This window comes from Lampris incognitus, unplaced genomic scaffold (assembly GCF_029633865.1).
Source record: "Lampris incognitus isolate fLamInc1 unplaced genomic scaffold, fLamInc1.hap2 H_3, whole genome shotgun sequence".
Taxonomy (NCBI): domain Eukaryota; kingdom Metazoa; phylum Chordata; class Actinopteri; order Lampriformes; family Lampridae; genus Lampris; species Lampris incognitus.
The window spans coordinates 788,381-796,343 of record NW_026611078.1 but is presented as its reverse complement, the minus strand read 5'-3'; positions in this window follow the sequence as shown (position 1 = coordinate 796,343).

Below are 7,963 nucleotides of genomic sequence, written 5' to 3'. Positions count from 1 at the left end.
ATGCTAACAGATTAAAGCCCAAACTTTTAAGTTAGTAACCATGATCTGATTAGCAATGATAAGCTAAACTAGCAGATGCTAGATTGGTTTTAGAAAGTTTCTGAAATTACAGATTAATTTCGGGGACCAATAACAGCAATCTACTGTAAGTTACCGCTATAACATAATACAACAACGTGATATATTCAATTAAACAAAATATTTTTTGACAGCTCTACTGTTCAGCATAATTGTGGCCTGTACCCTTTGGGTTTTCTGCATGGGATATGGACAACAACAATCAATGACTAAAGATGTCTATGAAGTCATTGTGAAGAAATTAAAGGGAGAGTTCAATGTTCCTGTCAATGCACGTACAAGAGTGCAACAAAGTGCTCTGGTGAGGCTGTGGAGAAATAGGAATCTCTACTCTCTGAGCGAGGATGGAGAGACCTTGCTATGTGCCGGGAAGCCAGTAGCTATGAAGTCTGCAGTTGGTGGCATTGTAAAAAAAGGTCTGGATGACACAAAGGGATCAGGTGCGAGGAAGCTGAATAAGCGACTAAATGAGCAACACTCTGGCATTAGTGAAAGAAAGGTTCAAAAAACACTGGACTGCTCCAGACGCTACCAACTCCACAAGGCTAGATTTGGAAATAAACCCATTCCGAGGCCCATCAGGGCCAAAGAAGTACAGGATCGGCATCAGATTGACCTCCTTGATATGGGAAAGTGGAAGATCAAGCATGGCCATTTCACATATCGATACATCCTCACTGTGATTGATGTCTTTAGTCGATACACATGGCTTAAACCATTAAAAAGTAAAGACAGCTCAGAGATTGCAAGACACCTTTATGATATCTACACTGAACATGGCCCACCTCAAGTTTTGCAGCATGATCAAGGCAGAGAGTTTAAAGGAGCTGTGCGAAGGCTGATGGAATCAATGCAAGTGAGAATAATTGAGAGTTCACCGTAACATCCCCAAAGCCAAGGAAAGGTAGAGAGGACCCACAGAGTGCTGAGGGAAAAGATCATGTATGACCTTGTGAATTGTCAGAGGAAAGGGGTTAACTGGGTTAAACATTAAACATGAAGACCCAAAGGACGTTTTAAGTTGGATGTCTCCATTTCAAGTATACTATGGGAGAAAAAGTAACACGGTGATGCATCCCCTGGCAGGTTCTCCATCCAGTGTCATTGGTAAACAATCCACGAATGATCCACAAAGTAATTTACCCTCCCTGAAACAGCGGCTCAGATTTGAGGAAAAACGAAGAAGACAACGACAAATGGCAAAGAAAGCCACTGAGCATTACAGTAAACGGATGATCCGGCATGCATCTAAACAAAATCCTCCATCTGTTTATCATGTCAGTGAAGCTGTTTTGGTGAGAGTGAAAGATGGTGCCCATCGAGTTTCAAAACGGTATCGCGTGTTGCCTGGTAGGATCATGAAACGTAACATAAAGCTTTCAAAATACAAAGTTCAGTTCAAGATTCCTGGTGATGCTACAGTGCAAGAAAAATGGTTCTTTGTTTCTGATGTGACCAGTACAACACGGCAACGAGAAAAAAAGCACTCTAAATCTTCGAAGTCAGTTCTAACTTTGCATCCACTTTTGATGACATACACACATGAAGACAGACTGAGGGACTATAACTCCTTAGACGTGAGTGTACGGTTTGACCCAGCACCCGATGGAAATTGCCAGTTTAGTGCCATAGCTGATCAGCTTGCTTCATTAGGAATATTCAGATCAGCAGCAACCCTAAGGGATGAAATAGTTCAAGATCTCAGGTCTAATTCATTTACCATAAATGGAACACCTTTGTCTCACTATGTTGATGGAAATGACTTGGATGTATACTTGGATATCATGTCACAATTTGGGACCTACGGAGATCACATCACACTACAAAGGGCAGCTGAGATTTTCAGTGTCCAATTTCTCATTATCTCCACACTGGGAACTGATGCCTCTTCTATTATATCTCAGTCTAACACATACTCAGAAAGCTTGCCATTGCTGGTCCTTGGACATATTGCAGAGGAGCATGGAGGGGTCAGTGTCTTCATTCATTGAGAATATTGTGGAAGCTGAGAGGGAAAGGACATGTCAAAGATATGAGAATGGATCAAACCAAGAAGATGATGAACCAGATGTTCTCCATGATGATGCCCTGAATGAATGCCATGATGCTACGTTTGTTGAAAACCATCACCATTTCACGGATGAACCAGATGACTGTGCTCTGGATGAACACCATCATGATCCCCTGGATATACCCCATGATGATGCCCTTCTATATGATGATGGAAATTGTGACATGCCCAACCTGCCGACAGAATTGCTGGCATATGTTATTCAGTTGACACTACATGCTGACATGTCAATGCTCGGTGTATTCAACAGGGTTTCTAAACTTTTGCAAGACCTTGCATCACAAGTTCTTCCTCAAATCTACATCAGGGAATATTTAGCTGAAAGCCTTCAGTTGGAACATGACAGTGTCATTAGTATTATGAAGCTATATAAATCAGCTGGATGTGGGAGTGGTCTCTCAGTGAGATCAAAAGAGCTATTTGGAAAAAATAGCAAGTGGATGAGGGCCTGGGTCTTGTTGAGGCACACAAGCTGTGGACATTTCAAAATCAAGGACATTTTTTGGAAAACATACTATGGGAAGGAAGGAAGGAAGGAAGGAAGGAAGGAAGGAGAGATATGATGTAAATAGTGAATGAATAAAGGAAAGAATGATAGGAGGAACTTCCAAATGTGACAGATCACATTTAACCTTGAACATTATGTGTCTGTTGTACCTAGTTCAATAATTTTCTGACTGTTTATCTTTAATCTTACTAAGTGATGGTTGTTTTAAGAGAAGTTTATGTTGGAGGAAAAGGTATTTCTACTGTTGCTACTAGAGAAGATGTTTTTTTTCAAGTCGTAAGTAAATTTCATGTATATTGGAAATATTGCAAATCTTTTTGTTAATCGGCAAGTGTGGCTAGCCTTCTTTTTTTATTTTAATAACATGATTAGAAATATCTCATTTTGATTTGAAAGATTGTTTAGGCTGTTTTTAGTCAGTTTATACTATTGTTAACCACTATAGAAAAGGACATCTATGTTGCATTAACACAAATGGAACTGGAATACAGTTTTTCTATTCCATATTTGTTCCTGACTTTTGTCTGCTTTCTAATCGCATATTTGTTTAACATAATGCAGATGTGTGTATGTCTCCTGACATTTCAGTGCACTGACAATGTTTGTGTCTGTAACACGCATTTAGTGCAGTTTTTGTCTCTGAACATTCAAACACATTCTCTATGATTATAATAAACAATTATATTCGAATACGTTTTGACTAATGAAACATCTTACTAGAAAAATTCATTCTTAGTTGAGTCATGCTAGAATGCTTAAAGTCAATGTTGTTCTGACGTTATGTTTTTTTCAAATCAAGACATAAATTTTGGTGGTTTATTACACAATGCACCAAATTATTACATTTTCTTCATAAAAAAGTGTAACATACGCATTTTGTTATAACCGGTGCAATATGTAACAACTTATTACAAAATGCGGCAAACTTTATTACATATTGCGTTCAAGAATTTTATTACAAAATGCGGCAAGTTATTACGAAATGTGGCGTTATTACTCAATGATGTGAAAATTTATTATGTTATTACATAATGCGGCGTTATTACATAATGCGGCGCAACAGCCCCTTTCCACCTGGCCAAAACACCCGCTTACACCCGGCTTTTTGGCCAGTGGCAAACGGTACAATGGGCATCCAGTCCGGGTGAAATGACTGCAATAAACACGGGTTTTATCGGCTTCAGCTCCGCTCGGCATTGATGTTAGCAGGACACCCGGGTAGACCCGCTCATTCCCGCCCCTTATCCGGCGCGTTCGTGAATAACTCGTTTTCAGGGCAGCTTTCCATGGCGTTAATTAGCAGCATTTAGATGCAGTCACTTTGACAAGCAAATCTGTTGGTTCTGCCGAAGTACTGCTTGGCCAGGCAGTCACAGACATTCGCGTTGGTGTTGCTGCGATCAGCCAAACAAAGCAAACAGAAAGGCGGAGGCCTACTCGGCTAGTGGCCGTGTGAAAGCTGCCATTCGGCAAGTTTTAACGGCTTCTCGGCCGTTTAAAACAACCCGGCTTTACCCGCTAATTTAAGTGGAAAAGGGGGTAGGATAAAGATAGCCTAACATACCTTTGTCTTTACATAATGCATCCACACATTTTACGATGAACCTCGTTTTTGTTTCCTCTTGAAATTCTTTTAAAAAGGAACCGCTTTCGTCCATTAGGGCCATTATTACTAGCTAGCTACCGGTGTGCTGTCGCTAGGTAACGGACCAATCGTTAACCACCATCTCGACGCATGCTCAGTTGACCGTCCTCTGCATCGATGGGAACTAGCCTCTACCTCAGTAAGTGGCAACCGCATCCGGGTATTTGAGAGAAGCTGTTATAACCAGTTAGTCATAATAGTTCATATCATGTCCACCAAGCAGCTCAGCGAAGCGCTTTAATGTGTTTTAGCTCAGGTTTAAATCACCATTAGGGCAACGTGGCGCGCGCCCACATTGTTGGCGGGTGGGGGGATTCGCATTACAACGCGGAAGCAAACGCACAACGTGTCGTACCGTAATGGCTGCATGCAAGAACATCCGGGGATTTAGACCAAGCTAGCTTCCGGAAACACGGGGCCGTGCCTATAGTCCCCGGGTCCTATATTTCGAAAAAAAGGGTCCCATATTCCCCGTTTTCCCCTAAAAAGGTCCTATAATCCCGGTTGCAATAGACACCGGGGAACATAGAACCCTCTTTTGGAAAAAGGGTCCTATATTCCCCGCTGTTTCCAGGGGAACATAGGACCTTTTTCCAAATAAAGGGTCCTATATTCCCCGCTGTTGCCAATCGAGGAACAAACCGGGGAACTTAGAACCCTTTTTGCAAATTATTTCCTTAACGGGTCCAAAATAATAAAAACTGGGGTCATGGCTGAGTTGTAGGCTACGACAATCTATTCCTCCGCTGATTAAATTAGGCCGTATTACCATTGTTGGCTGTTGTATATCGCAGGCCACCTTGAGTGCGTATCCAAATTCGGCCTAGAGGAGGCTGTAATTTGCTTTATTGTTATTTCTTACCAATATTTACTGCAGTAGGCCTAGTTAGTTGGCTCTCCGGCTAAGCATGGACAGTCGGCAATCAACGCAAGTTTGTCTTGCAGTAGGCCCGCCTACCAGTATAACCTAGCCATTTCCACCTTCGCTCAGAGTTCAATTTGCACAGCACTGGACACTTCAGCCACTTTCTTGTTACTTTGCAGTTCGTTTTCCATATTAAATCACTTGGCAGACTTTCTTTCAAAAAGACTAATGATTAACTTTTTAGGCAGAGAACTTAGACCAGGACTTGGAATTTAGGACCAGCACAAAGTATCCATCAACGGGGGCTGCCTACCTTACACAATAGGCTAATTGCCTAATAATAATAATAATATGTGCTTCTCAAAAAACTAAAGGCTTGTGGAGGTGCGAAACCAAAAACATGAATCAAAGACGAACATCAAAGGATGTAAGGTAACACTCACCAAATGGTAAAAAAATAACAGAGGCAGTCCTCTGTTTCACCATTTTATTGTTTGGCATCAGTCATTAAGGTTTCTGAAGAAGACCACCCGGCCAAGTTAATGACTGATGCCAAACAATGAAATGGTAAAATAGAGAATTGTGTCTTTTTTTTTTCATTTGATGAGTGCTACCTTACATCCTTTGATGTTCTTCTTTAATGACAATAATAATAATAATAGTAATAATATCAATAATAATAATAATAATAAATAATAATAATAATAACAACAGCCTAATAATAATAACAATGATAATGATAATAATAATAATAATAATAGCCTAATTATAAAAGAGGCCTGATAACAAATAACAATTACAGGCATAATACTATCAATAGTAACACTGATAATAGGCTATCAATAACAAAATGCTTCTAGTAAAAGCTTGGCTGAAAAAGGGTTGGTCTATGGCAGAAGCCCCCCAGAAAAGGCATGGTCTAAAACAAAAATCTCCAAGGCCTAACTAGCCTAACGTTAAGGCTTTTTTCTTCTTCAAAAAAGCAAAATGAGTAGTCCTAGTCCATTAGGCTACTCAACAAAGAGGGGCTAAAACCCTGGATTTGACGTTGCCGACGCTGCAGGACCCTTTGCGCATTATAGATCCTTCTGATTGGGACTGTTGGCTCCCTCGCAACTTCTGCAATCACTCCCTGTCGGACGGTGCATCATTTCTCCGTCAGGGGGATGCACGTGTTCCCCAACATCGTGCACAATAATGTTAGCATCCACGTCCTCCACTTCAAATCTATTTGTGATCAGTGGCACTCTACAGTTCCACCTCCAGCACCTCCATCTAATGGTGTCTTGATTGGTGCGGTGCTTCTGATATCTGAAGTTCTCATGTACCAACACTTTGCCGCCTCGATCACCATCCATAACTATCGCCATTGTTTGTCTTCTTGTAGGCTAGTAAGCACATGACAGTGAGTCCACGAGTTATCACCGATAACAACCGATTGTTGCAAACTGTTGCAAGTTGGCGGGCGGTTTAGACATTGCTGAATTTTGATCATGTGGTTTAGAACGCCAGGAAACTTGCGTGCAGATGACCACACATCCACGACAAGTTTTAAATATTTCCAAACTCGAAATCATGTGTGCCTTTGGCTATTTATAAATTATTTTTCGAGTAATATGTGTTTTGTGATTCAGCTTTAGCGTTGTTGATTAGCCTTTCATTCATATTTTGTCAAAAAGGTGTATTCATTAGCCTAGGCCTATGTCCCGTTATTTCTGTAGCATACAGCATCTTAGAATCTTAAGAGACCAGGCAGATATTGTTATGATTTTATTGTTATTACCATGCTATATTAGCCTACTTTATAATTATAAATATTTCAATTATCCAATTTTTAGCATTTCTAATATAAGGCTATATTGTTATTATTATTATCATCATCATCATCATCATCATCATTATTATTAGGCTATTATCATTATTATTATTATTATTATGATGTTATTATTATTATCATTATAATTATGATGCCTAAAGGGACTTACTGAGCAGATGGTTTCTATCTAATATCTGTCAGATGCTTTCCCCAATAAGCTGGTGTGGTTATGATGGGAACGACGGCTTTCTAGGGAACATAGAAGAAGTGGGTCGGAATTGGCCTATTGTCGGTATCAGCCAGCTTACGCAGGAGTCTATCCCTGGTACAATGCGCTAGACCCCTGGGAGATGGACTGCTGAGGACGGAACACAACATCTATACTCAGCTCCCGGCACTTCTCGCACAATGTGCTACTCATACGCTGAGTTGGCGGCACCCGGGATCGAACTCACGACCTTGCGATCCATAGGCGAGAGCTCTACCGACTGAGCTATGCCCGGGTACAATTGCCCAAGGAGCACAGGCTTACTATATTACATTCAGACACAGACGAGCCAGCTCACCTACTCGGCGAGGCGCATTTTCCTCGATAAGTGACACATTTCACGCATAAATATCAGAGAACTGCCGGGGTGGGTTATGCGCCCAAATATAGGCTATAGCCTAATAAGTTGAAATTGGTTTAGTGTCGAAAGTTTCCACATACTTTAGCCAACCTGGACTTTGTGAGTTCGTTTTTGTGATATAAAAATAGAAATCGTATGATTCATTGTCTTCTTAATAATCTGCCCTAAATAATGCATTATTGAAAATGCACTTTTTGCGCCAAACAGCGTCAAACCTGCTGACCGGGGAACATAGGACCTTTCTTTATAAAAAGGGTCCTATGTTCCCCGGGTGCCCTAGGGGAACATAGGACCCTTTTTATAAAGAAAGGTCCCATGTTTCCCTGCACATACAAAACGGGGAACATAGGA